Raw genomic sequence first — 9,455 nt, 5'->3', positions numbered from 1 at the left:
TTAGGTGGAGCGGCTGCAAAACAAATAAGCCCTCTTCTATTACAAAGTTTATCCATCCATCAGTTTGCAATTTTAATATGAAGAGTTACCTTAGTTATTTCAAAACACTGGCAGTTGAAATTCAGTTTGTTTTGGGTTTGTCTTGATTTTGAGGTTGGAGAAATAGCTGATAAGAACTCACTAAAAAAAAACCCAGCATGATTTGATTTGTTTGTACAGCAAAAAGATTGTTCTTTAATCCCTTCGGAGTTGTTGGATTTGATACTCCTGCCAGTCGAACTAATGAAAAATCCTCTGTCAGGATGTGTCAGGAAACCCGGAGACATCCATCCCCTTGCCACATCGCCTCTCCTGATGGCGGTGGGTATCCTGAAAATGGCAGGGCAAGGGACACAACTCCTGCATCCCTTTGTGAAACACAGTAGCCGTGCTCTGTGCCAGAAAGCAGCACAAGGATGGCAGTCTGTATTTGATATAAAATTAGACCCAATTGTCAAACAGGAGGTACAGGAGAAGACTTTTTTGGGAAAAAACAAAACAAGCTACCAAACCCGGCAACAACACTACTGGATAATCACTTGTGTGGTTTGTTTTTATCTCCTCACTTAGAGCAGTGCAGTGAAATCCACTATTTTTAAAATAATTAATGTTGTATTTGTGTTTTAGTCCTAGGTATTCCAAATAGCAATTATTTCTTTAACTGATATGAATGAGTAATTCAGTACATGAACTGTATGAAATACTTACAGAAATTAAATTAGGAATGACTGGGGAGGAGGGAAGAAGTTGGCGTTAGAGCACAGAGCAGTGTGAGGCTCCGCACCAGTTACCAGGGTAAAATTAAACAAAGATGGCCCAATCAGATCATAAGTGGGGCTAAGCCAACCCCCTCTTGGGCTCAGGTCAGTTGCTGAAGCATGGTTACCTATTGCTGTCTGAGAAGTCCTTCGACACTGGAGACATCCCTGTGGGGCTAGCTGGGGTTAACACACGACCTGCCAGGGTAGCCAGGTGGGAGTAGCTAAATCGTGCCTGTGTTCCTGCAACTGAACCAGGACCAGCTCTTTTTAGTCACTTGCTATATATGTACGTGTATTCTTAAACCCTACCATTTTCTATTAATTGAACTAGGATTTTTTGTATTGATTTAGCATGGGAGAACATCCTTTAACACCAGTAATTTCAGTCTCCTCTGTTAATCAAATATCTAAGCAGCAATTTTGGTGGCTTACAGACAGCGATCAGTTTTGGAAAAAAGAAAAAAATTATAGGAAGCATTTTTTTATGTTATTATTTTAAATATATTAAACTCCAAATGTATTTCTCTTAGAGTACAAATTACATGAATCTTGGAAGCTAAATGAGAAACAATACAGAACATTCAACCTGAAACCTCCCCAATGCTTTTTACTCAATATCTTCAAAATATCTCCTGAAAAGCTCCAAATGCAAAGAAACATTTTTTCAGAAGAAACATGCAGTAAAGTGCTCTGCACTGGGAATCTTTCAGATTCATTGCAATGGTTCACACTTTCACGAGAAGTAATAAGATAAACAAATTACGTTCTACTACCCTTTCCCATTCCAAAGACTTCCCTTGAGATATATGTGTGTGTGTGTGCATGTGTGTTTGTACACCCATAACTTGCTCCCTTTTTTAAAAATTATTTTTTATTGACTTATCTTTATATGTTACTTGGGAGAAAGGAAGATACCAAATCAGTTCAGGTGGTGAGGACAGGGTTCTTTCGTTACCGATGAAAACTAATTCAGGAACCAGAAAGTGAAACATTTATCTGACAGTTCTTCAGAGCAGGTATGTGTTTAATTGTTGATATAATCTTCAGAAGCAGGCTCTGATGATAATATTACCCTTTAATTATCACAAGAGTTCAACAGTCAGATATCTTCTAATTTTCTCACCAAGATCGAACTACTTCACAAGATATTAAACCAGAGTATTTCTAAAGCTGGGAAATCCAACCAGAGATTTTATTTGCAGTTTACTGCTTGCTGTATAAATATATATGTAGTATCCTTAAAAAATAAATCTCATGGCTGGCACTGGGAATATTTTGCTGCAGTTAAGAAGCCAATGTTTATTGGTAAAGTAGCTTCTTTTCCAAACTGTGCTGATGGATGTAGAAGAATAGTTTTAACAGAGAAAGGTGTGGTATCCACACACAGTTGGCATCTGCTCAGATTTCAATGGCTGGTCCCTATGAACGTGTTCTTTGACAATGCACATATGGCACTGCAAGGAGAGGAAAATGATGCTTCAAGAAATAGGATGATTTTTTTTGGATAATGAAGGCTAATGTATTAAAAGTAATAAATCTGGAAAATGACAATTGAGGAAATTCAATAATATGTCTTATAAACCTTTTTACTGAAGTTAAGAGTATGTCATTAATAAAATGCATACAATTAAATGAATTACTTATGGAGACATCTTCGGAAGCATTATTTTGACAATGTTAATTGTTGTCTTTTTTTTGCTAAAAGGATTATGCAAAATTAATTATCTCACTATGTAGATTTAATCCACAACACAAGACCACTGTCAGAATTTAGAAGTATTTTGAGTTTTCTAATGAAAAGATAAAAAAAAAGCCATAGTCAAATAATTTATTAGTTTGAAATTTGAAATTGTAAATCAGTTACTGTCTTTATCTGGATTTTTTTGCTTTTGACCAAATCCTACTGTATGAATGCTTGGAGAAAATCATTATAGGATATTTTTGAAGTCACATTTTTATCATAGTATTCCAAAATGTTGAATAACTCTTCAGCTAGGTCAATGCTGTAGTCATGAAAAACCTGCAAAAGACATAGACAACTTTAAAATTTATTTCAGTGCTTTGGGTGAGCAAGAAGTAAAAACTTCTGTTTATCTTGCTATAATTTCATTACAAAGTATCTTGATGGTTCAGCTCCACTCTATCTTAGGTTTCTCAGAGTTAGAAAATCAAACCTTCCTTCATTATCCCTTACACTTCCTGTGCCAATACTGGCTCCCTCGGATGTGTGTCTGAAAACCTGCAAACACAGGGGTTTTGTCCACTAGCCCAGCTAGCACTTGTCTGAGGACACACTGGGAAATGCGTAGCACTTATATGCATAGAAGCTAATTTACAGAAAGCACATATTTAAAAGGCATCCACTGCTATCTGGAGATGAGATGAAGGGGTGGAATCTTCCTTTCTATCCTTCTTGGGTGATCTGAAGCCTTTCGTCCATAGAAACAGAAGTCCCTCAAACTGTACAAACCCCGATGTATATGATAATGCACTTGATGCACTCAGTGCTTTTAATTTCCATGGAACAAATGCTCAGCCTGAAAGGTTCCTAGCACTTCAGTGAGAACCCATCTTGAGCAGGATGCATCTGTTTCACCTGATGGTAAAAGCTGGTTTAGATACCTGCATCTTTCAAATATTTGACCCAGTGTGTTTTTCAGCACTTCAGTGGTTTGAAGTGTTCCCAGTGCCCTGACGTAAAAGAAAATAATTCATTAATTTCTGAGGATTACTTCTGGGTTTAGAGGCACTTCAGAATTTAAACCCTGACAAGCAACATGGTGTGTCCTTGTGTGCTATGCCAGTTGTCATTAGTTTTTTGGCAATCTCAGATTAGTCTGCCTGTTTCCCTCTTAACAGCTCAGCATCAGAAATCACTAATGACCCCTTGCAAGATAGTACAGCCATAAATAGTGGTACTGAAGTTAGTAGAGAGCTAATTTCCCCATTTCAGTAAATTAAGTTACTTAGGAGATAAAGGGATCTGTACCTCTATAAATCACTTGACATCTTGTCAAACAGCAGATTAACACCTTTGTAGTAGGACTGTGTAATCAGGGATTGCTTCTTCGGGGGTCTAGATCCACAAAGAGTTAATTTTTTGGTGTGGGTTTGTTGGTTGGGGTTTTTGTTGTTGTTGTTTCTTTTGCTTAGCTTATATCATGTTAGGAAGCTTGGTATGAAAGTCATTGACATTGCTTTAACTACAAATAGTAATCATCATATGTCCTAGAGGAACATAACAAATTAAAATCAAACGCAAAGGAGCCCGATCTTCACTCCTCTTCCTCTGAGCCTAGTCTGCTGAGGCAGTGCCCAAGCAGTCAGAAAGCAGCAGCAATAGACAGGGAGCCTCGGGCAAGAATTTGATATGGCCTCATTGACACATCTAGCTTCTCAGCCTTTGCAGAGCAGCAGGCAGGGACTCGGGTTTCAGTTATGTGGCAGTGCCAGAACATATCACATTCCCACCTGTCCTAAATGAGTAAAGATTTGACATTTCTGTGACCAGTAGTACCAGACACCAAGGGGTGTCCTAATGCACACAGCATTTAATGGGTTCAGGCCCCACTCTATTCTTTTTGTTTTTTTTGTTTTTCCTTACAACTGGATAGAAAGTAGTCAGAATTACTTCAGAACAGTGATTATTAGTATTAGTTAAAACAGTGTCAAAGATTTTTAAATCAGTAAAGCTAAGCAAAAATCAAACTACCCATTGATCTTGGTGAAGAATCACTGATATCCAGAATGCACGGGTGTGTATTTGCTGTTTGAGGAGATATGAGATGCCTAAATACTTGCGCAGGATATGGATCCCTTACCTAATACAGAATTATGCTGCATACAGAAGAGAAAGGATTCCAGAAACAAAAAAGAAAACAGAAACAGAGGCTTTCAAATCAGAATTACTTGAGCCCATTCTAAATTTAGAAGTGGCCACAGCAGTCAGAAGGTCACAGGGTCCTGCAGCTATAGCAGTGCCTGTACAGAGATCTATCGGCAATTACGCTTGTGTTTTGTTGCCATGTGTTTGTGAAAGATACCCATTTAAACTTGGTATAAGGGCTAAGGTAGGTTTTTCTCTGTTTTATCTGGTCAGGATCCCACTAAGACCTCAGACCTCAAGGAATTGTAACTACATGTAGAGAAAGATTACTGTGAGTGATGTTCAGAGCTGAAGTCACAGACAGGATCCAGAATGAAATTATATGCTCTAGTTCAGTACCATTTTCCAGAAAAAAAATCAATCTGGAAGCTTAGATTAGACAGCTGTAATTTTCTGACCATTATTTGGTAAATACAACCTACTTGTCTGAAATCTGAAACATTTAACAGACCGCTACGAGTTTCATCATGGGATTTAAAAGTTCGCTCCATTGGTCTCCAGCAGTGCAGGATCTTGGGCTGAATTCTCAGCATTGCACTGAAAAATGACGTGGTTTGTGGTCCAGGACTCAGCTAGTGAAGTTGGATGAGAAAGACTCACATTTAGTAACAGATCATGGACACAACTGGGAAGAAGAACTATAGTGCAGAGAGAAAAGATGCTGGACTGTAATACTGTCTTAATACTGTAAACAATAATTTGTTTACAAATTATTGCAAGATACTGTTTACACAAGATCATTTTAACCTATAACATTTTGATATTCTTGGGAAGTGCAGATGGTATATTTACTTAATCACTGTCAAAGCCTTAACTTTTTGTTATTTGAAACTGATTCCGAAGTCAGTGTTACTTCTGCTCAGATCTCAGTGTTTTCACATGTATTCAGCTTGCCTTTTCTCGACTCCTTCTTTCAGTCATTTTTAATTCTCTGCACTGTTCATTTTTCAAAGTGACTGCATAAGCCAACTGTGGGAGCAGTACAGTATTTAACAAAACCCAAAACCTTACTATACACTTTTCCCAGTTTAAAAATAACTTATAACCAGTTTTTGAACCTTTGTTTTCACAAGTCCATAAGGTTAATTTTCACTAGGACGTGCTGTGACCTGCTGCTTTTAGCCTGGCTAAACTCATTACACTGGTGTGCCCTGAACACCCAAGAAGTGCAGAACTATTCATTAAGGCAAAATTAATTCCACTTGTACAAAGCTTTAACACTGGTGTGATAAGGGACTTTTCCCAAAGCCAGCAAGCCCCAGTCCACCTGCAGGCTCTGGACCTGCTCTACTACCTTTTTCTGAAAAATAAACCAAACCAAACCATCTCCATCTCACTTTCCTGGTATTTATTATTGTAACTGGGTGCCAGTTGCGCGTGCCACTGCAGCCTCCACAAGCATCTGCGCGTGAAGGAAGCACACAGTTGACTTTATACATCTGCTTTGTGAACGCACAGAGGCTGTGCTGCACCTCCATGTGTTATAAGAGGCCTGGGAGGCAGCTGCACCATCTTTCTGTGCTCTTGGGGTATTACTTTGACAGACTATGTAGCTAAGGAATGAGTGGGTACATGAATAATGCAGTTTCCAACCCAAAGTACTGAGCCCCCCTTGTGGGCTGAAGGAAGGGAAAGAGCGCTTTATGGTGACTACAACATAGGTTATTTTCATTGCTCAGAGCCTGGATGCTTCCATGAAGCCCTAGGCCATCGATTCTCTCAGGCTTTTGAGAAAGAGAAGGAATTGTGCCTGCCACTGAAAGAAAAATGGTTTATTTGTGGGTTTTATGATTCCTTTTGATGTGTATCTGTACACTTATTAGGTGAAATGGACTGAACAATCTATGAGGAAATTTTGCTTTGCATATTACCTTATATAAAGGTGCTCAGAACATGGACTGAGACCTTCATTATTTTTTCTGAATAGAATAAATAAAATAAAAATTATTTGAGACAACTACATAAGGACTTAATAATTACTGCTTTATCCCCCCCAGAACACTGGGATGGAATTTTACAACATCAAGTTTGTGTATAAAGGAAGATCTTATGGAAGGTAATGAAGTTCTTTAATGCAAAACTTAATGGTTTTACCTTACTGTCCCTCCTGGTAGTGAATACTTGGTAATTCCTAATGATACCCTCTTCATACCTTGGTAGCAATCTGTTCATTCCACATGTGAAAACAGTTCAGTAATGTGATTTCTCTATAAAATGCTGCTACTAACCATATCTAAACTAATTAGGCACAGTCAGAAACAGCCTAAAAATGTAGCAGGCTCGCTGAATGAGCAGATTTGGAATTTGGCACCGTTCCTACTACATAACTTGATTGGGATGCTATTACCAACGCCTTCCTTTCTGGCCCACCAGAGCCAGATTTCAGTGTCTCTTCTGATCTTTTCTGCCCTAAAGCAGTACTGCAGGCAGAGGAAAACAGCCTGTGTGTAGCCATTTTGCTGGGACTCTTTTGCCTCTTCATTGTAGCTTAGGGAGATGGTATATGTGGCAGGGAGAGCTGCAAGGGCGCAATGTGTGTGACCAGTCCTGGATAACAGATATTTTTAATGTCCATTAACAGCACAGCAAGTGAGAGCTTCTTCTGGGCTTTTCTTAGGGTGCTGGGTGTGGAGCAGAGGCATAGTGATGACAAATTGGGGTCATCCTAAGACACATCCCAAGGACTTTTGATTTCTAGCTTGATTTCATTTAGTTCAGCAAAAGCTCTTAAACTGTCAGCTCCCATGTTTTCTGTTTGGAATTAGTGTTCAAATTTTAGCAAATTTGGCCAATTTACCTTATAACCTGGATACACCGAATATGTTCCCAAGGAGCTCTAACTGAAAGAGATACCAAATGAATACTAGGCAATTAGTACCATGGTATTAAATAAGAGAAAGGAAAATCACTGTTTAAAAGTGACTGTAAAAATGGGCCATGAAATAACTTTTCAGTATAGCAGAAACTGAAAAAGAATTTTGCTTTGATTTTTATGACCTGTGTACCTACCGGCTCTTGTGGCTTCTGTAGAATCACCCTCTTCAGCAGTGAGGTTTCCTTTGGTTTTAAGAACAAGACACAACTCTGAAGAAAGTCATAGTATGCAAATGTTCCATTTTTCTTGGAATCATATTTTGCTGTTATTGGTTAATCTCCCCTTCACTTAAATCCAAATTGAATTTCCCTACTACATCTGAAATGCAAAGAAAGAATATTAATTTTGTCATTCTTAAAAATAGCCAGTCATTGTCCTATCTTCACAAGTTTTACCTGGGATATGCTACCAGGTCATCAGTTGCAGTGACTGCTGCGTGTTATGCAGCTCTCGCTACATGCAGGTATACGCATATGCATATACCTATGGGGCAGTAGTTCACTTTTTACATGGTTTCAGCGGACTGATAACATGTCATTTTGATTTTAAATGTGCAAGAAGTATTCCTTGATGTTAACTGAGATAAAAAATTTGATAAGCTAACATGCTCTTATAGCCATGACTTTACATTTGATTATACAGGTGTGCAATCATCACACACACACAAATGTGTGTGCTTCTAAGAGTAAAATCCAGGGTCCTCTCAAATCAGCAGGTGTTGAGCATTGAAACCAGTGCAACCAGAAACACACACAACCTCACAAGGAAAAGTCTGGCGAATCTATTTACTGACATATCCCCAGGCACAGAAAGGATAGTGAATTGGGAAGGTAATGAGGAACTTGTATGCATGCTAACGTACCCACAAGCAAAGCCATGCACTCCTTTTTTAAGGAGTAGCTAATTCTGAATAGGAATGTGAATGTATTGCACCCAAGGCTATTCTGCTCTGCAATAGAAAGGTGGAGAAATCATGCAGTGGGTGGCACTTACTTCAGGCCAGATGTTCCTATGGCTGAGACACCAGAAAGACAACAGAACACACCTGAGAATGAATAAAGCACTTTTCAGATGGTAACAAACCTAGGAAGTCTGACAGTGGGATTTCTCCTACATTGCTGATATCCTTCTCTTTGCACACTTTCAGTATCCCTTTCCAGGAATGTTCGATTTTCTTTCTTATCCTATTTTCTATTGTTTTGCAGTTAAGGTCATGTGCAGAACAAGTTTTCTGAGGACAACTGGATGCTGGTTTCTAAAAGCAAAAGATAATGCCGTTTGGTTTTTTTTCTATTGAGTTTTACTGGTTGTGTAGACAAATCACCAGATGACAAATCCAGTTTCTGGTCTTCCAGGCTTGAGATTAATGTACCATTTGGAACACTTCTAAGTCTGGTTTGAATTTGGTCTGCAAAACCGTAGGTGAAAATGTGAGAACACTCTTAGTGTCAAAATGACACTGTACATTTAGCGGGCCTTGATCATTTTTTCTTAATTTGGCTTGATGTTTTGTATTAAACAACAGATACCATAGTCAAAAAAAGCTGTGTAGAACCATCTCAGACCAAACACAAACCAATGACGGTCACTGAATTATGAAATAACATTGCTTTGATTTGCTACTGGGAGGACTCAGTTCTGCAGTGGTCCTATGCAGAACCATAGAAGGAGTATGAAAGGATCTTGGTGAACAGTGTCTTTTTGACTGCTGCCTCAGAAGTACTGTAGGTGAGCTGGGAGCAAAGTCTCAGCCTGTGAGACGTGCATAAGTGGTATTTATGCTTCCAGATCCAGTGTATAATCTCATATTTACTGAGAGTTCAGGGTCTCATTGGTGCAGACTTGCTGAGGCTTCAAACATATACCCATGCAATGAATGCTGCAGGAACATTCA

The 9,455-nt window shown here is 38.8% G+C and overlaps 1 long non-coding RNA gene across 1 annotated transcript; it reads right to left on the bottom strand.

The window, feature by feature from the left end:
* Positions 1–4,807: 4,807 nt before the first annotated feature.
* On the bottom strand, positions 4,808–8,807 carry LOC133279031 (uncharacterized). Its single transcript, XR_009746751.1, has 3 exons — positions 8,645–8,807; positions 7,696–7,879; positions 4,808–5,258 (listed from the first exon to the last, which is right to left on the bottom strand). It is a non-coding gene; the product is annotated as an uncharacterized LOC133279031 (long non-coding RNA).
* Positions 8,808–9,455: the final 648 nt, after the last annotated feature.

Source organism: Pezoporus flaviventris, unplaced genomic scaffold (assembly GCF_033815535.1).
Source record: "Pezoporus flaviventris isolate CSIRO_AGI_PZ_B2104156 unplaced genomic scaffold, CSIRO_AGI_Pfla_v1 ptg000070l, whole genome shotgun sequence".
Classification (NCBI taxonomy): domain Eukaryota; kingdom Metazoa; phylum Chordata; class Aves; order Psittaciformes; family Psittacidae; genus Pezoporus; species Pezoporus flaviventris.
The sequence above is the reverse complement of the archived record's forward strand: the minus strand, read 5'-3'. Positions and strand labels throughout refer to the sequence as shown.